This window comes from Schistocerca piceifrons, chromosome 2 (genome assembly GCF_021461385.2).
Source record: "Schistocerca piceifrons isolate TAMUIC-IGC-003096 chromosome 2, iqSchPice1.1, whole genome shotgun sequence".
Taxonomy (NCBI): domain Eukaryota; kingdom Metazoa; phylum Arthropoda; class Insecta; order Orthoptera; family Acrididae; genus Schistocerca; species Schistocerca piceifrons.
The window spans coordinates 15393754-15415096 of NC_060139.1; the positions used below are offsets into that span (position 1 = coordinate 15393754).

Sequence of the window (21343 nt, forward strand, 5' to 3'; positions counted from 1 at the left end):
CAACTATCTGCGTGTACCGTTATTCACGTGAAAGTTGGAGAAAGCTTTTGAATCGCCTAACTGAGACAGGACCGGGTTACAGCTCAGAATTCAGCTAATGGGATGGGGGAAACCGCCTGAAAACCACATACCGGCTGGCCTGCATGCCGATCCTCTTCGGTAGTCAGACGAGCGGATTCGATCCAGGGCCGGCGCTGCTCCGCGTAGCGAAAGCGGCGCTTTATCACACACTGCCTGCCGGGCGCCTGACATGAGCTGACGTCAGTGACCGATATATATATACATCTGCTAAAGTGGTTGGAAAAGACTATACGGACAAAGTAGCTCTTAATACTGTTGTTAATCCAGCAAGAGTGTTTTAGAAATTGCTACAACAAGTAGTAAACTGCTGAAGCATCAGGTACAATAAAAAGTTTGGAACGATGTATGAAGTCAAGAGTCACAAATTTTCCCTGAAATAAAAATGGTTTTCTCATTCTGACAGTAACTCTGTCAGATCGACAATCCATCTCCAATAGCGAGTATAAATATTTTCTTTCAAGTTGAAATCTTACAGAATCTTAAGCTACACCTAATCCACATGCCACGAGGTAGGATGACGCAGTAGTTAAGACACTGCCATCACATTCTTGAGCAGCAGAGTTAGTATCCCCTGCAGTTCATCCAAATTTAGCTTTCCTTGTCTTCCTACACTTCTCTCAAAGTAAATTGTGGGATATCGTATTTTCCTTCAACTGAACGTTAAATCTTACACCCCTCTCCCCTCCACTTTTTCCATATTTGGCCATTAGGAGAAGGACTCATGAACTGAATGAAAGGGTGATACATACACTACCCTGAAAATGCTGGCTATAATAAGTCGATGGGCAGGACTCGTAGTTCGTATGTTACCGCTGTGATGTGCGTCGCAGTGATGGCCCGAGGGAAAAATCCAGTCGGCTGAGACCGAAAGCGATAACTTGATTAAATCGTAATTGAAGTGCTTCAAGTGTAAGTACAAAATAAAAGGGTCAGAATATAACGAGAGCGCAGTTACATTATGAGTAAGACAACTGACAAAGAATCCATTTGGTTGTGACAACAATACATGAAGTTTTTATAAAGAAGTTTTACAGTGTCAAGAGGAACGCATACAATCATTGTACCTAGAAGAAACGAATTAATTACGCCGTAAGGAAATGAATTAATCGGTGGGGATGAAATCAGTCAAGACGCATGACGTGATGCTATATGTTAACAGTGCACATTGTTCAGACGTGCTGGCCTTGTAATGTGATGAATATACTCGTATATTATAGCGAATCTTGGACCAAGACCGGGAACTGAACCTCGATTTGCTGTTAACAGCGGGCAGACGCCTTTACCATTATGGTACATACGTAGGACTCCAGGCGTGACTAAGACTTTAACACTGATTTTTCTACCTAACATATTCGAACATTAGCACTAGATTTTGTTCTTATCAGGGCCCGCTGCGACGTATGTCGTATAAGGACATTATAGATTACGCTATGAGACCAAGAAGATGCTGTGTTCGATCGTATTTTTTATTACAATAGGCCTATTTTGGCGTGATTGCCATCTTCAGTTTGTATCAGGTGGTCTTGATATCCGCATCATATCGCTTTCTTAGTTGCTGTCACTACTGTATGAGTTCACTCGTTTGATGTTAGTGGAGCTATAGAGAGTGTTAAACTTCAGCTGGAACACCTGTATATAACTAAGACAGCGATTTCATACTGATATCAAGATCACTTGCTATAACCTGAAGATGGCAATCGCATTGAAGTGAGGCTGTTGTAACAAAAATGTAATCGACCACAGCAGCGTATTAGTCTCTTACCATAACATATAATTATCCCCGATGGGATATGTAGGATTTTAGCTCCACTGGATGAACAGAGGTTCTAGAGGACATAGGCCTATAGTAACGACGGGTAATTACACATTTTTAATAATCACCTCTAAAAAGTTACGTAATAAATTTGTTTGTTTGTCTGCAATCATGGTACACATTGAAACCCCCGAGCGACAGTACTGCGTAATCCACAAAAGGAGGCAAAAAAAAAGTGTGGAGGTGGGCGATGTTATTTTGTTTTCGCTCCTCTACCGGCGCGGCGTGCTATGGTACTGCCGTGCCGGGATTTGTGTGTATTCCAGGACTGCAGGCAAGTATCTGCAAAAATGAAGTATTACTTATGGAATTTTATTTTTTGAAACGATAACGAAAACTATATAATTGCCCATCGTGTAAAATAAAACATATAAATAAAATCCTAGGAATTTCTCGTATTAATTTCATACGCTCAAATGAACTGATCAATGGCGATAAAATCAGTGATGATGCAATGATGTTATACACCAGTGAAAACCGTGGGAACGACAGGGACAATGAAAATCTGAGTGTTGCCTGGTGGGGAAGCTAAATGGAAATGAGAGTTTGGCGTCATTGGCCGGGAGGTCCCTTACGGGGCAAAGCTAACGGTAAAGGTTCGCCATAAGCAAGAAGTCCAGGATGGGTTCTGTATGGCGTGTATTTTGACCACACATTCATTACAATGGAGAAATGGAACAGTCAACTTGTTGCAATTTGTTGTTTATTACACTGACCTACGTTTCGACTCCTCTAAGCATGTCTTCATCAGGATGAAATTTTAAAAGTCGTAAAGCTACACTGCGAGAAGGCAATAGTCATAGTTCAGAGACAAAAATTAAAAGTTAAAAACGTTCCAGGCTTTGGTATGTATACCTTGCAAGGAACAAATGAGTCAAATGGTTCAAATGGCTCTGAGCACTATGGGACTTAACTTCTGAGATCTTCAGTCCCCTGGAACTTAGAACTACTTAAACCTAACTAACCTAAGGACATTACACACATCCATGCCCGAGGCCGGATTCGAAAGTGCGACCGTAGTGGTAGCACGGTTCCAGACTGAAGCGCCTAGAACCGCTCGGTCACTCCGGCCGGCAAATGAGTCAGTCTACTACACAATTATTTGTAGCCGTTTCTCTGTGTCATTTCTCCGTTGAAATTAACAGACGTTTGCTGAAAGACGAACATGTTCAAAACTGACATATTCATTACGTACTACTTGCATTTCACACAAAGAATAGGAGCGAAATATCCACTAACTGGTGATAAGCACTTATTATAGTAGCGTGAATGTATAAAGGAACCTTTGCTTCCACTAGACTATTGTGCAAAGAAGTGTATCTCCTGCATTGTTATATCGTGGCAGAAACTCAGAGTTTTTGTCCCAGCAACAACTTTTCAGCCCACGAGTAACATTTCATCTTTTCCCTGTGAAACATTGGTCTTATATTGTAACAAAAGCAGAGGCAAACGTACGTTCGTACTTCGCAGCAGCAGCGTCAGAAAACCAACTACCGAGGCAAATGAAATAAAACTGTGATTGCGTCCAAGTTGCTGAATTAAAACTCAGGAAACACGGTCAGATTGCTCTTTCTTTCAGGCGAGCCGTATAAATTTAGATTACCTGCAGGGATCGCGCGGCGTTACAGCTCTCGTGTGAATGGGGCTGCCTCCATCTGCATGAAAAATACGCGGCAGAAACGGCAAGTTTAATCGCCATTGCATAAAGCAGCTGCGCATAAAGCTCGTACCGACGAGAGAGGTGGGGGGGGGGGGGGGGAAGAAGCACTGCGCCGTGCCGTGAGAAGTATTGCTCTGTACTTGTAATTTATTACGCGAAACACTGGTACAGTTCACGTAGTCACGTGTTTCTTTGTAAATAAACGGCTAACGGCGTACAGACAATATATCCAGTGCTGATACGGTAGTGAAGTTATGGAGATTTTAGTCATTGTGCGGCTTAACCAGTCTGTGTGAATACTATATTATTAGCTACTGTCATAATATGGGCTAGGTTCCCTTTCGCCATCCATACGCTAGCGATATAAATCAGTCCTACAATGAGAGATCGCCGGTATTTTTGTGGGGTGGCAATGCCGGAAGGCGGGAACAAATGATAAAGACCTCATTCAATTTTTTGTCACCTTATGTCTTGAGTTCTCGTGGAGAGAGGTCGTATTTAGATACGAGATGCGTGTAGTAGGTTTCACGGTATTCTGAATAATAATTTTTCTAAGTGCAAGAATATGTGGCCTTTTTATTTTCTTCCGCGCACCACGAAATGGTCATGTCACCCACCTCCTGCTGCCCGAAACGGTGAAGAAGTCCGATAAATGCCGGCCGGAGTGGCCGAGCGGTTCTAGGCGCTACAGTCTGGAACCGCGCGACCGCTACGGTCGCAGGTTCGAATCCTGCCTCGGGCATGGATGTGTGTGATGTCCTTAGGTTAGTTAGATTTAAGTAGTTCTAAGTTCTAGGGGACTGATCACCCCAGAAGTTAAGTCCCATAGTGCTCAGAGCCATTTGAACCAGTCCGATAAATGAAAATTACATTACCGACACGGTCACGAAGAATGGAAAGTTTTGCGGCGTCGGAAGAAGAAGCACCAAACATGGAGTGTGTAGATCTCGACAATATGAAAGTAAGTTCACGTTAAAACGGACACAAAGTCATAAATATAAAAAAAAATCCAAAATTTGGGCATTAAGTGAAAATAATTGATTTCTATTAATCTCTTTATTTATCTAACCTCTATTATTATTGCTAGTTATATTTATGTGTATATTTATATAAATTTAGCACAAGGGGACTTATCAATCGATAGGATTTTTATTACTTTTTTCTACGTAACAGGTTATTAACTAAAATTCTTTAACATATTCTAGCATTGGTTATAGTTAGAAAAACTCGTTAAATGAGTCACTTTGTAACTACTAAGAAAACTGCATCGAATCTTACACATTACTGCTGAAAGTGCGGCGTTGTGGTACCTCCTGGCAGATTAAAATGTGTTACAGTCCAGAATTCGAACACATGACCTCTTGCCACTTCCTATTTTTCAATGATACAGTTCTATTAACTAACGAACTGGTCTTTGCTGTTACTTTGCAACGACGTATCTGTAACTAGCGTCGAAACACACAGTTAACGTCTTTGAGTTGTCTGTCTGAGATGTTGGTCTGAAGCTTTCAGCCACAATGTTCCGGGCAACGAGACAACCAGAATGCGGGCAGCTGGGAGACCATACTTGCGAATGGTTGTGAAATACACAATTGGTTGCAGTCACTTGGTATGACTTGGCTCGAGTTAGATACACGTTGGATATGGCTACAGCACGTCTGAAGTATTGGTGAGGAAGTTCCACTTAATGCGCTTATTCGAAGTGGTCGCTGATACACAAGGTTTTATACTAAATTACTTGGGTGGTTCATAGTGATCCCTCTGTGCGGAGTGTGCACTGACATAGAAACTTCCTGGCAGATTAAAACTGTTTGCCGGACAGGGTTCGCAGACAGAAGGTCTACCGACTGAGCTAACTCAACACGACTCAGACCATCTCCTGGCAGATTTACTTCTGCCACTTCCTCATCTCCTACCTTCCAAATTTCACAGAAGTGCTTCTGTGAAACTTGCAGACTAACACTCCTGGAAGAAAGCATATTTCAGAGACATGGCTTAGCCACAGCTTGTGGGACGTTTCAAGAATAAATACTTCAGTCTGCAGCGGGTCCTGCGCTGATACGAAAGTTCCTGGTAGATTAAAACTATATGGTGGATTGGGAGTCGCAAACAGGATCTTTGTCTTTCGAGAGCAAGTGATCTACCGACAGAGCTACCCAAACATGACATACAACCCCTCAAAACAGCTTTACTTTCGGCATTTCCTCACCTCCTATTGTTATATGGCAGTTTACGCCCAAAGTATCATTTAAACTATTTTTATAATGTAATAAGCAGATTCCAGTAGTCAGTATAGTCAGTCCTACGTGAGATGTCGGTTGAGCTATTCAGCATACCCAGAAGATGTTGCAAATCCAATCCCCCGATGAAGTACCGAAAAGAGAAGCTCCCTGTCAGATCTCGTAAATTTAAGAGAAACAAGTTTGCACATGTATAACGTCCTATTAAGTGAAAATTACTGGGAGTGGCCCTGTTATGCATGAAAATATGGGTACCAATCGCTCACATGGCTATATTAAGGAGGGGATACATCTGTCTACAAAAGGAAGTATGACAATTAGGCTTATTGCCTTAAGACATGAAAGAAATGATTTATTCACTGAAACAAGGGCATAAATATTTAATAAGCGGACAAGAGATTGTAAATACCATCTATAGCTTTGGGACAGGTAGTTGGACACATGAAGGCATAATATGAAATTACATCATGGATTAGGCCAATGACTGCGAAATTCATTAACGATATGAAGTACAATAACTGGAGAAGCAAGAAAGAACACCAATATATTTGCCGAAGTGGCTGATGCGTGCAGTTAGGTTGCTGCGAATGTTAAATATGAGCCGTGAAACGCTGATGCAAATTAACCAGCTTTGCGTCCCCTTCGCCTTGGTGAGTGCATTGATGTCACATGCTTACAATTCTTGAATGGTGCGAGTGTGGAAGACAGCTGCAGTAGCGCCTGGGAATTATGAGACCAGCTCGGTCTGCATATTTTGGTCTACGTTGTAGACATCTCACCATGTCAGTATCTCCTATGGCTGCCTAAGGTGAACTGTCTTCTGACTTTACGAAATTTAGCTGATTCTGCCGGCGTCGCAGGCTGAACACACAAAAGGGAAACTCCCCGTCGCGCACCCCCTTGGATTTAGAGGTAAAATGGTCCAGTGGATAGCCCGTTAAAAGCTGAACACAGATCAAGCATGAAAACTGGAAGAAGGTGAACGGAACTGTGGCAAAAGAAGCAAACAGTTAACGGTATAAGTTTAAGATGTGCAACGTCGAGAGAATTACGTCGGCGTCGTGGTTGTGTGGTTACGGTGTTGGACTGCAAAGTAGATCTGAGTTCGTATCTTCCTGAAGTCTCTTTTCTTTTCACAAATTTATGAGCTGTCCGTCCAGTCATTGACGTGTCTGTTCTCCTTCTGCAGTCTTGGCAACTGTCATGCTATACGTTAGCCATAGAATATGAGTCACGTGGTAAGAAAATATTACCGTCGCAAGTAAATGTGATAAATAGTGGGAGCAGGAGAGATAACGATACACCTGTCACAGAAATGAAAAAAAAATAAAGGGATGTGAACTATGTTACAACAAAGGAATTAAAGAGTCAAAACTTCCAAAACGGAGCGCAAGAGCCATAACATGTGGTATATGTGTAGAACGAAGAGGAGATACGTACGTCTGAGAGTCCCTTCGTTACACATCAATGTTACAAACGGATGTTATATCACAACACAGACACAAGTCTGAATTCAGCGACCACCCACGCCAGTGGCTTGACGGACGGTTCATAATTTCGTGAAAGAAAGGGTCATGGTGGAGGTTTGAACACGGATCTGCTGCTTCACAGTCGAACAGAGTCACCGCTTGATGTACCACATCTTGAGGTTGGACCGTTCGCTGTTTGTATTCTCCTTTTCTCACAGTACAGTACACCTTCTTTCTGTTCTCATGCTTGATCTGTGCTCGGTTTTTGACGGGATATCCACTGGACCATTTTACCACTAAATCGGAGGGGGGGCTGTGATGGGAGTTTCCCTTGTCATCAGAACTCGTGAGTTCCAACCATTAACAATTTTATAAACATGTTAAGCAATTACCTACTCTTTCACATTTTGTCATGGTTAGCCAATAATGGTATCGTGTGGGAAAGAAAGCAGAAAATCATGACAGATTTCCAGCTACGAGAAACCAAAAGATTTGCACGTAGGTACATGAGGGAAGTCGCCCCTTCTACTAAGACAATTGCTGTGTGCCAATCACAGAACCCTTTACTAGGATTTGAACAAACATTCCTGCATCTACATGGTTACTCTGCGATTCACACTTAAGTGCCTGGCAGAGGGTTCATCGAACCATTTTCATATTACTTCTTAACCATTCCATTCTCGAATGGCGCGTGGGAAAAAAGAACACCTAAATCTTTCCGTTCGAGCTCTGATTTCTCTTATTTTATGTCTCTCAAGGACCACTCTATGACAAGGATGATGTCTTCTCTCGTACTGTAGTGAATGCCACAGAGAGGTTTCTTCCTTTTGGGCAACACGATGGCTGTTCCACTGTCACCCACCCACCCCCATCTACGCAGTATCTCCTGCGCGGGGTTTGCCGTGCGGCTTCTTGCTTTGTCGTGAAGGATGATTGGATGCAGTGCCAGAAGAGGTCGCCGCTTTCTTCTCAGAGCAGGACGAAAGTGATGTCTCAAGACACTGCATTGGTAGACTGGAGTGACCGTCTGTCCCTGCGGTGCGTCATGATACAAGATGCACTCCTGGAAATCGTAAGCCACAATAAGCGTCATTTTGGTACCAGGTGGTTCACGGCGCACGTTCACGCTGGGGAACCACGGCGTTTACATTCATTGGAATTTCACTTTAATAGCGTCCGTATGACCAATCCCAGGCTTCCTCCGTAGTAATGATCCTTCCAACGTTGCGATTGAGGAATTCCTCTCCAAGCGCATAATGATGCTACTGTTGCACCTCGGGCATTGCAAGCAGTACTCAACGAGAGAAGACATCATCCGCGACAGAGAGAAGTTCATGCGAGACATTGACAGAGATGGACGCGTGGACAGTGTACGACCTCTCCCACCGTGTTCGGGAATGTGATCGAGATGGGCGATTACACTGAGGGCATGAGATATGCGGAAAGTGTGTCAGTTAAGTCTGGTATGAATCATAACACTGTTCCCACCACTTTTTATTCAACCAATGTATATGGGTCCTACGATACATGGGCCAAGGAATGAAACTACTCTTGTGCTTCACACAAAAGTGAAAATCTGATCATCAAATGAAATAATGATTTGTAAAACCTAATTATTTCCCACATCATCGCGTTACAGTATATCAATGTATTATAAATAAATTTGTACGTACAAATTTCGGGCTTTCCAGTCGCATGGATCCAGCTATATCTGATGGCGGTTGCTTAAATTCAAAAACTGCGTTCCAACACAAGCGTAGGTGAAGATTTTTATTTTTACTTACGCATAAGAGCAGACATAATGTCTGTAGAAAGATGTAACTATTGTTAAAATCAGTGATTATTGCAGTCACACATACTATTTAATACACTGAGGTGGTAAGCCATGGGATAGCGATAAGCACAGGAGTATGGAGTACACAAGGCATAAGAGGGTAATACATTGATCGAGCTGTCATTTGTATCCAGGTAATTTATGTCAAAAGGTTTCCGACGTGATTATGACCGTGCGGCGTGAATTAACAGCCTTTGATCGCGGGATAGTAGTTGGAGCCAACAGCCTTGCCGCAGTGGTACCACCGGTTCCCGTCAGATCAGCGAAGTTAAGCGCTGTCGGGCTGGGCTAGCACTTGGATGGGTGACCATCCGGTCTGCCGAGCGCTGTTGGCAAGCAGGGTGCACTCTACCCTTGTGAGGCAAACTGAAGAGCTACTTGATTGAGAAGTAGCGGCTCCGGTCTCGCAAACTGACATACGGTCGGGATAGCGGTGTGCTCACCACATGCCCTTCCATATCCGCATCAACTGACGCCTATGAGCTGAGGATGACACGGCGGCCGGTCGGTACCGTTGCTTTTTCATGGCGTGTTCCGGAGGAGTGTAGTGTAGTGTAGTGTAGTGTGTGTGCGTGTGTGTGTGTGTGAGAGTTTGTGCGTAGTAGTTGGAGCCAGACGCATGCGGCATTCCATTTGGGATATATTCAGGGAACTCAATATTCCACGATCTACAGCGTCAAGAATGTGCCAAGAATACCAAATTTTAGGCATTATGTGTCATCAGGGATAGCGCAGCGGTTGACGACCTTAAAGACCGAGAGGAGCGGCATTTGCGTGGTGTTGTCAGTGCTTACAGACAAGCAGCACTGCGTGAAATAACTGCAGAAATCAATCTGGGAGGTACGTTGAACGTATACATTAGGAGAGTCTGGAGAAATTTGGCGTTAATGGGCTACGGCAGCAGACGACCGACGCGAGTCCTTTGCTAACAGCGTGACATTGCCGGCAGCGCCACTCTTGGTCTCGTGACAATATCGCTTGGACCCTAGACGACTAGAAAACAATAGCTTGTTCAGATGAGTCCCAATTTCAGTTGATAAGAGCTGATGGTAAGGCCAGAGACCCAACAGGGCACTGTGGTAGCTGCTGGTGGCTCCATACTAGAGTGAACTGTGTTTGCATGGAATGGAATGGATCCTCTGTTGCAGCCGAACCGATCATTGATTTGAAATATTTATGTTCGGTTACTTGGAGACAATTTGTAGCCGTTCATGGACTTGATGTTCCCAAAAAATGATGTTATGTCGGAGGCCACATCTGTTTGTGATTGAAGAACATTCTGGACCATTCGAGCAAAACAATTGGCCACCCAGAGTACCTGACAAGAGACCCATCGAACATTTATAGGACATAATCGATAAGTCAGTTCGTGCACAAAAACCTACACCGGCAACACTTTCGTAATTATGGACGGCTATAGAGGCAACATGACTCTATACTGCTGCAGGGGCTTGCAACGACATGTTGAATCCATGCCACGTCCAGTTGTTACATTCTGCAGGGCAAATGGACGACGCACACGAGGTTAGGAGGTACCCCACGACTTTTGCCACCCCACTGTACACGGGATTTACTGTTTCTGCCATTATCGGCCAACTGTACAACTCCGTTACAGTGTAATGCGACCACTTTGTCGCCGCGTGTGGTTGCCTCAGCATTAAAACTGCCGAAAATGGCAATCACCTATATTGTACCGTAACTGTAACTACAGTACATAATGATTCATGGCTTTAAATACAGTGTGTTATGTGTATGAGTGCATATATTGTCATTGAGTACAGTATACTGAACAACGTTCCATCATCATTTATCTGATTTCCAGAGTAATAATTGTAGCCACTAGTTTGCTAAGTACCTCCAAGTACATGAGGCAACAGCAAGCCACTAAATGTGTTTTTTTTCTTTTTTTTCACCGGAGGAACAAGTCAAGTGTCGAAGTGTGGATGCGTGGACGTCAAGCGTTTAGTCTATATCTACAGGTGTTGTCTACTAAGTGGTGCAGTTAAGACTGTGCAGAAAAACATCAGGTAGTACATTTTGTGAGGCGTTTGCAGGAAGACTGTTCGATGCAGAGAAAAAAACAACTAACTTAACTGCAGTGGGAACATATCACGGTACCAGCGATCACAATATCTGCACTTGTACCCCTAACATCCTGTATGCATCCACTGTAAATCACTGTGCTGCCTTCCGAGAAATTGTATCAGAGTCTGGAATAGTTTGAAGAACAGAAAAAATGTTCGGAAGTGAGATGAAAGAAATAATCCTTCGGAGAAGGCAGTGCAAGCTGCACAGAGACACCCGCAGAGTGACACAGCAGCACTGTAATGGCCGCGGCAGTCACACTGTGTGACGTCACTGGCGAGCGGTCGAGGCCTCGCGAGCGGTCCGGCCGTGCTGGCGTTCCTTGTTGGGTCTGGCGCGCAGCCCCGACCTACAGTTCTCAGTTCGGCAGTCCGCATAGTTTCCCCTCCGCTTTGTACAGCTCCCGGCCGTCCGTTCCAGATGAAAGAAACTTTCCCGTCGGTGGAGACGGCGCGCTGTGGAAAAGGGGATGGTCGGAGGGGGGGGGGGAGGGGGGGGGGGCAGCAGCGCGGATGATCGGCTTGGACTGTCGCCCCATTCGGCCGCCGGCTGCCCTCTCCGCGAGCGAGTTCAAAGGTAGCCCACAGCCGCGGCGCATTGTGGAAGCCAAGTGGAACGCCAAACCTCTGGCCTGCGCCCCTGTTGACTCACTGACGCAACTGATCCGTAAATCCACAGCCCAGCCACAGAGGTCCAGCCGCGGTGTCTGCCTCAGCAAACAGCATTGCCTTTACAGCCAATACCTTCCAGTGCTCACAGAAACCGAAATTATCAATACCAAAATAAAAAAGTCTTTGATTACAGGGTTTGATAGCTTGTGTGAACATCCATTCACGTCGATCTCCCGTTAGTTAATTACAACTGACAAAAAAGACCGCGATACTAAAAATGAGGAAAAATTTCAATTTTTCTACCAGCTCTTCAAAGAGGCCTTCTCACAAATTTGTCAGCTTTACTCTCCTGATCCTACCAGCAAATACGGCCCGGCGAAGAGCGCAATGAGTAGGTAACTTACAACACAGCAAAACGTTGCTACATGATTATCAAATTATTTCTTTTTGCATTTTCGATGTTATTTTCAGATCATAAATGAAAATGCAAAATAAACTTACTGCAAACTATCTACAAATAATGTAAGAAACATAGTAGACGTGCTGGTAAAGTCATGGTCTTAGCAGTGCTGAATAACCAATATTCTCTGTACTACCTGTTTGTAGGTATCTGATCTCAGAGCATGGGGTTTTGGCATGCCTGCAGATTCCTGTCATGTGCATAGTCCGCCATGTTGTAGTCAGACAAAAATATTTCCACCGGTATGTACGCGATAAAGAATTCTTTACTTGTTTTTCGTTTCGTACTTTATATCACTATGTGATATAATAGGATGATGTGGGAGCACAATCAAAAAATACTTTCATTTTACGTTCTCGTGACATTTCGTGGTGGCCATGCTGAATTAGGCAAGAAAAGAAAAACGAACATCTTTGGGCGGTAGGTTCAAACAGCAGGAGTTCGACATCCACATAGTTTACAGATCACTGATAATAACGATCTCTAAGCAAAGATACTGTCTCCGCGGAACAAACAGAGAGGAAGAGGCAAAAATCAATATTTTAAGAGCCGGCCCTTGTGACCCAGCGGTTCTAGGCGCTTCAGTCCGGAACCGCGCTACTGCTACTGTCGCAGGTTCGAATCCTGCTTCGGACATGGATGTGTGTGATGTTCTTAGGTTAATTAGGTTTAAGTAGTTCTAAGATCTAGGGGACTGATGACCTCGGAAGTTAAGTCCCATAGTGCTCAGAGCCATTTGAACCATCTGAACATTTTAAGAGGCAGGGCGTGAGTAATTCTGAAAGGGCACACAGAACATATTTGTGAACTGCTTTGTGATAACGTGATACGCTTAGTATGGTGAAGATTATGAGCAGTCAGTGGTGTGGTGGAGGGTATAACATTTATATACGAAGAGTTTCAGGAGTTCAAATGGCTCTAAGCACTATGGGACTTAACATCTGAGATCATCAGTCCCCATAACTAACCTAAGGACATCACACACATCCATGCTCGAGACAGGATTCGAACTGTGACAGTAGCAGCCGCATGGTTCCGCACTGAAAGTTTCAGGAATATGAATGGCAGAAGTGAACTGTGTGGCCAACTACGTTAAACTTTGCTCGTAAATGGAAGAAGAGACTTTTGTGTAATAGCAGAGTATAATATTTACTTAAGAACAGTTTCAAGAGTATTAATAATTGAAGATTACAGTGTGGCCAACTATGTAAAACTTCCCTCGTAAATGAAAAAAGAGCCTTTTGCCTAGTAATTGTTGCCATTAAATCATTACGTCGGGCGTACAGCAGCTCCACTTCAAAGGAAGACTGTGCCATTTCAGACGTTCAGAAATGTAAAAGGGGTGCCAGCATATAAGAATAAGTTACTGAATATTACATTTTCTGTCAACTTCAATTCTGTCCCAACATTAATAATTTTCCTGCGTCATTACTACTCACACTAAGATCCTGTCCCTATCATTATAACAACTGAGCGTCAAGTGATTAGAACAGAGATGAAGTCTAGTACGGAAATATTCCCCCCTCCCCCCATCAACCATGGACCTTGCCGTTGGTGGGGAGGCTTGCGTGCCTCAGCGATACAGATAGCCGTACCGTAGGTGCAGCCACAACGGAGGGGTGTCTGTCAAGAGGCCAGACAAACGTGTGGTTCCTGAAGAGGGGCAGCAGCCTTTTCAGTAGTTGCAGGGGCAACAGTCTGGATGATTGACTGATCTGGCCTTGTAACACTAACCAAAACGGCCTTGCTGTTGTGGTACTGCGAACGGCTGAAAGCAAGGGGAAACTACAGCCGTAATTTTTCACGAGGGCATGCAGCTTTACTGTATGGTTAAATGATGATGGCGTCCTCTTGAGTAAAATATACCGGAGGTAAAATAGTACCCCATTCGGATCTCCGGACGGGGACTACTCAAGAGGATGTCGTTATCAGGAGAAAGGAAACTGGCGTTCTACGGATCGGAGCGTGGAATGTCAGATCCCTTAATCGGGCAGGTGGGTTAGAAAATTTAAAAAGGTAAATGGATAGGTTAAAGTTAGATATAGTGGGAATTAATGAAATTCGCTGATAGGAGCAACAAGACTTTTGGTCAGGTGACTACAGGGTTATAAATGCAAAATCAAATAGGGATAATGCAGGAGTAGGTTTAATAATGAATAGGAAAATAGGAATGCGGGTAAGCTACTACAAACAGCATAGTGAACGATTATTGTGGCCAAGATAGATACGAAGCCCACGCCTACCACAGTGGTACAAGTTTACATGCCAAATAGCTCCACAGACGACGAAGAGATTGATGAAATGTAAGATGAGATAAAAGAAATTATTCAGATAGTGAAGGGAGACGAAAATTTAATAGTCATGGGTGACTGGAAAAGGAAGAGAAGGAAACGTAGTAGGTGAATATGGAATGAGAGTAAGGAATGAAAGAGGAAGCCGCCTGGTAGAATTTTGAGAGCATAACTAAATCATAGCTAACACTTGGTTCAAGAATCGTAAAAGAAGTTTGTATACATGGAAGTAGCCTGGAGATACTGGAATGTCTCAGATAGATTATATAATGGTAAAAGAGAGATTCAGGAACCAGGTTTTAAATTGTAAGACATTTCCAGGGGCAGATGTGGAGTCTGACCACAATCTATTGGTTATCAACTGTAGAGTAAAACTGAAGAAACTGCAAAAAGGTGGGAATTGAGAAGATGGGACCTGGATAAACTGAAAGAACCAACGGTTGTAGAGAGCTTCAGGGAGAGCTTTAGGGAACAATTGACAAGAATGGAGGAAAGAAATACAGTAGAAGAAGAATGGGTAGCTCTGAGAGACGAAATAGTGAAAGTAGCAGAGGATCAAGTCGGTAAAAAGACGAGGGCGAATAGAGATCCTTGAGTAACAGAAGAGGTATTGGATTTAATTGATGAAAGGAGAAAATATAAAAATGCAGTAAATGAAGCAGGCAAAAAGGAATACAAACCTCTCAAAAATGAGATCGACAGGAAGTGCAAAATGGTTAAGCAGGGATGGCTAGAGGACAAATGTAAGGATGTAGAGGCGCTTATCACTAGGGGTAAGACAGATAGTGCATACAGGAAAATTAAAGAGACCTTTGGAGAAATGAGAACCACATGCATGAATATGAAGAACTCAGATGGAAACCCAGTTCTAAGCAAAGAAGGGAAAGCAGAAAAGTGGAAGGAGTATATAGAGGGTCTATACAAGGGCGATGTTCTTGAGGACAATATTATGGAAATGGAAGAGAATGTAGATAAAGATGAAATAGGAGATATGACACTGCGTGAAGAGTTTGACAGAGCACTGAAAGACCTAAGTCGAAACAAGGCGCCGGGAGTAGACAACATTCCTTTAGAACTACTGACAGCCTTGGGAGAGCCAGGCCTCGCAAAACTCTACCATCTGGTGAGCAAGATGTATGAGACAGGCGAAATACCCTCGACTTCAAGAAGAATATAACAATACCCATCCCACAGAAAGCAGGTGTTGACAGACGTGAAAATTACCGAACTATCAGCTTAATAAGCCACGGCTGCAAAATACTAAGACGAATTCTTTACAGACGAATGAGGTTCGCCGATGACATTGTAATTCTGTCGGAGACAGCAAAAGACCTGGAAGAGCAGCTGAAGGGAATGGGCAGTGTCTTGAAAGGAGGACATAAGATGAACTTCAACAAGAGCAAACCGAGGATAATGGAATGTAGTCTAATTAAATGATGCTGCGGGAATTAAATTAAGAAATGATATACATAAAGTAGTAAATGAGTTTTGCTATTTGGGGAGCAAAATAACTGATGATGGTCGAAGTAGAGAGGATATAAAATGTAGACTGGCAATGGCAAGGAAAGCGTTTCTGAAGAAGAGAAATTTGTTAACATCGAGTATAGATTTAAGTGTAAAGGAAGTCGTAATTGTATTAAGTGTAGCCATGTATGGAAGTGAAACGTGGACGATAAATATTGTAGCCAAGAAGAGAAAAGAAGCTTTAGAAATGTGGTGCTACAGAAGAATGCTGAAGATTAGATGGGTAGATTACATAACTAATGAGGAGGAATTGAATAGAATTGGGGAGAAGAGGAGTTTGTGGCACAACTTGAGTAGAAGAAGGGATCGGTTGGTAGGGCACATTCTGAGGCATCAAGGGATCACAAACTCAGTACTGGAGGGTAGCGTGGAGGGTAAAACTTGAAGAGGGAGACCAAGAGACGAATACACTAAACAGACATAAGGTTGTAGGTTGCAGTAGGTACTGGGAGATGAAGAAGCTTGCACAGGACAGAGGAGCATGGAGAGCTACATCAAACCAGTCTGTGGACTGAAGACCACAAGAACAACACGGAAATATTCATGATGCCACATAGTAAATCTTAAATTTCGCCATTTCGTTGAAATGGAAAACTTAAAGTTTCATTTCAGTTTAGCAAATTTAAATTTATTGGCCTTTTAAGAAAGTGAAAGGGTACAGTACCGCCAAACATTGAAAATAGGTACAACATACTTCATTATTTTTGTCAGAACAACACATTTTTTTGGTAAAATAACTCAATTCCAATTAATACAGCGAAGCCGGATACCAGTGTGGGAAAGAATGACAATTTATTTATTTAATTGATCACATGTGCACTCCCACAAAATAAATCCCTACATCCAGTTTGGTGAGATCTGTGAAATGAATGAATGTATGGTCGTCTGCTAACCGCAGATAGTGAATGTGGATATATGATCATCTTTGAGTCGATCCTTTGGCCACCTTTGGTGGGACCAAAGACATGAAATTTGCCTGAGCTTTGAGCGCCTTAAATGTGGCTGACCAATACGGTAAGAAGGTGCTCCCCCCCACTTCGACAGAGGTGCGAGATGACCAGAAGACCGACCATGTTTCAGCACTCTGCCGCTGGATCTTGTGCTGTTAAGACCTGTTTCAGTTGTGCTTCGTAATGATGAAAGAGTGGAGACATGGTATGCATGTGGAATATTTAAGAGTAGTTTGAAATAATAATTTCTCTATTTCAGGAACTTTTGTGGGGATAATTAAATGTCAGGCAGGTAATATTAAAGGGATTGTAGTAATCTTCAGAAGTGACCAACGGTCACAATGAAACCACGTGTAGCAATAAGTTGAAATACTTCCGTGTGCTTAAGTTAAGCTGAATTACTAGCGTGTGTACAATAAGTTGAAATATTTAAGAAATAGCATGAGTACCATAAGTTGAAATATTTAAGAAATGGCGTGTGCAGGACTTGAAATTAGAGACGAGTACTTCCACGTGGTGAGTACTGTGTGAGTCTCAATCTGTGTATGAGACACAGGATAAAGAGAAGTACTCGTCCATGGTATCAGTTGAGGACTCGCGTGTGTGATGAATATGTTCTTAATGTTACTTTGCGTGATATGATTCCGTGTGACGCTAGATTTAAACTCTGAGAGAGAATCAAGGTGAGTCGGTCGTCTATCCAGCAACGCCACTTGGCTTGCATTGCACAGAAAGACGTGCATACATCTCCAGAGTTCATAGTAGGAAAGTAGAATTACGAAGTGGGGCAGTGTCGTGTGAAACTGGGATAAGTATTAATTGAAGTGGGAAAGCTGAAAGTGATAATGTTGTGACCATTCTCTGTGTAGTATTTCCTATTGTAGTGTGGTGTATGTCATGTAATTTGGGTATGTGTGGTTTGCATGGGAGAGCAGCTAGGTAGTTTCAAAAGATTAGTGGGTTATGCTTGTTCCTTCGGTACCGCTCGGTCTGGAGGAAGGTTTAGTGATGGTGATTGTGAGAGTCGAAGTGTGAGGTATAATAAAAGATCCACCATCCTATCCATAAAGTGCACTGTAGCGTTAAAAATAATTACGAGACCATAATATAGAGATTCACTATTGTAAAGCCATGCCCACTGGGCGGAATTTCTCATGTGTTATTGTTGTAGGTTATAGAATTTGTGTGTTTAGGTTAGAGAATTTATCGGAATAAATAAGATAGTGAAAAGAAAAAGATTGGTGGACTTTTCCTTCGAATTGTATGTTGTCATAGTGTCCCGAATTTATAATGTGTGCGCCATTCATATTCAGTGCGGTGGCCACGTGTTGACAAAAGCCGTTAAATAAAATAAGAAAGAAAATGTGGTATTGCCAGTGCGTAGTGAACAGTCAGAGTTCTGTAAATCACTGATAGTCAGATGTGAGTTTCCGTTGCGTATTAATCATATAGGAGGATAACTTGTAACTTAAGTGTGAGTACTAGAGTTCATGTTACTCGATAAATAAGAATGAATCCTCTCGCTTGGCAGACCACTCATCTTGCAGGCCTGACTGCTTGATGCCACAGTATGAGCAAGGCATGTGGGTGCCTCTCAAAGGAAACATATAATATGAATCGAGATTAATTTGTAATAACACTGCATAATTCAGTAGTATTACGGAATTTTATGTAAGCATTTATTTATGGGTTCTTTAATGTTGGCTTTCGTAGTTATGGCATTGCCTGTTCGGGTTACTGACAACTGTGACCTATTCAGTGTTCAGTTTTTACATTTTACATTTTTACATTTTTTTTGTTTATTAGAACGAAATGAGCAGTAAATTCTGAAAAGAGTGAATATTACGGTGAAGTAACGTTTCACTAACACAGTCGCCTTAAGTGTTATAATTAGTAAATTACTTCTGATTTTGAAGTATTGCAAAGTGTTCAGTGTCATATTAATTAACTTTCAAACATTTTGTAACTTTTTTCATTTTGAACCAATCTCTCGCAAGTGCATTGAACATTGTCGCCTACGTGAAATCAGTAATCGTTACGTAAACCCAAAATTTAACCCAGCGTTTTTTCATAACTACTGTCCATAAACGGACTGGCAACTGCATTATTACATTAAACAACTACAGTTTTCTAAACATCTAGTTCTTAATTAAATCATTTTTTAACTGATTAAAGTCCATCAACTCAATTACAATTTTTTTTTCAATCGTTATTAGCGCAATATATTTTTGGCATTATAACATTCATTAGTACACTTATCTGCATTCTGTCTGTGCAAATTCTTCAGAATCGACAGCTTTTCTGGAATATAAAGAACATTACGTACATATGTCAGAATACTGGAGAGGGTGGGTCGGTTACAAACTGAACACCGCAGTTCGAATCCCCATCCGTCAATCCACCTTTTTTCCGTGCTGATCTGCTCTGCTACAAGTTGAAAACAACGAAATTAGCAAAAACTGTTAATGAAATTATTGTTACAGGATAGTGTGACATCGTTCACTATGCACTGCAGCGCAATTGCTATATGACAAGCACGCATTAACTGAATTTCGCTGACCAAATATGAAAAGAAACCCTTAACGAAAGAAAATGCTCAATCTTATACCTCGAGAGCATGATATAGACGTTTTTGTATTTGTTTGATTGATGTAGCTATTGAGCGAAGCTTCCAGCTTATAATTTGCAAAATATATACAGTATTAATGGACAAAAAATTGTACAACTTCACTTCAAAAAATTTCGTGAAAATTAAGGCCTGAAAATTATTTAATACATGTAATGTATGAGTTTGTTGTGTGTCGCCTACACAAATAAGCAATCAGGCGATGGTGCTGATCAGTTAGCCCATTGCTTCCAGCCAATAAGACTATACCGTGCCAAAACTGCTAACGTAACACCAGGTTTTATAAACAGAAGACATTCTGAAGTTGTAGATTTTAGAGGGCTCTAATTCGTCTACTAATTAATCAGGAGATGTAACCAGTATGGGATGTCGAGGTCTGCAAATCATGATGAACTTTAAGGGGCTTCATAAGAGTACAAAGAGAGGACAGAGAGCGGCCGCTGCGTCACAGCACCTTTTTCTTTACGGACGGAGCAAGGTTGGAGATTAACTTGTGACAGGACTCTGAATATTCTCAGAAAGTACTACATGAAACTGACATTTATGTTGAGCCAGAACGACTTGATTCTAGTGTTCAGAATTTGCGAATATTCTTTAGCTTTGCACATAGTACTCCCTGAGAGATAGTGGAGTTACCAGGAGACTGGATGCAACTGACACGGTTGCATATAAGCGTACGCCCAACGCTCTTTCAATGAAAGGTACGAATAGGAATCTTAATAAGGACAGGATAAAAGAGCAATTGTAATTATTCAATTACATGTTTACTACCTTGCAGAACTTTCCCAAAATTCAGTTTTCTTCAAAACAGAGCCTACTAGATCTAATTCAGTTTCGCAAAGTTTCACCTATTGACGAGAAAAGTTGTTAACTGTCCGAAAAACAGCGTAGTGCCTCGACTGTTTTTTTTTTCACCTCACCTAGGCTCAGAAAACGCTCTGTTTCTTGCTTCTAGTGAAGAGGAAAGTCGCAGAGGGTGCAGCCTAATGGCTATGTTGCGCGCGGATTAATATCGTTGGGACACAAATGAATTATAGTCATTTTCTGCGAGCGAGCATTGATTGAAATCAATGGGGGAAGTTGATAATATGTGCCGTATCAGGACTCGAACCGGGGTCTCCTGCTTACTACGCATGCTCTGACCACTAAGCCAAGTGGTAACAGTGGTTATTGCCACTGCACAGACTACCCTAGTACGCCTTCAGTCAGACCCAAATCCTCAACTTACCCGCACACTGCTAATGTAGTAGTGTGCAGGTAAGTTGAGGACTTGGGTCTGTCCCTTGCCGTTTACTTGTTACTCGTGGCATTTCGCCAATTCCCTTAGAGTTAGAGCCTGGTGTTCATCTGCTCTGAAGAGATGTTGGCTGTCTCACCTTAATTTCATACATACATATATAATTGGGTTTGTGCCCACCATAAAAGTGACAGGCACTCAAACCCTCCGTAAATGGGTGAATCGTGATGGTGGAACGTCCAGTTCTTTACTCGCCGCAGACTGCTGTACTCGAATGTAGACGGTTGTCTGCTCTAACTTGGGGGAGAAATTCACGGTGGACTATCCTCATCTTGTCAGAAAAAAAAACTGATTTGATATTGGTTGTTACCTACGTGACGATGCAGCCCTCCAACGGATCGCTTGTTGCTTAGTTTCATGGTCATATCTCGATGGTTTCGCTACCTATTTCCCTAATAAACG

General features: G+C 42.5%; 1 protein-coding gene and 1 pseudogene across 1 annotated transcript in view; one reads left to right on the plus strand and one right to left on the minus strand.

Moving 5' to 3' along the window:
* The window catches only part of LOC124778024 (actin cytoskeleton-regulatory complex protein PAN1-like), an 856035-nt gene that overhangs the window by 462209 nt on the left and 372483 nt on the right, over positions 1-21343 (minus strand). The gene's annotated exons all lie outside the window — the stretch shown is intronic.
* On the plus strand, positions 9315-9432 carry LOC124778917 (annotated as a pseudogene).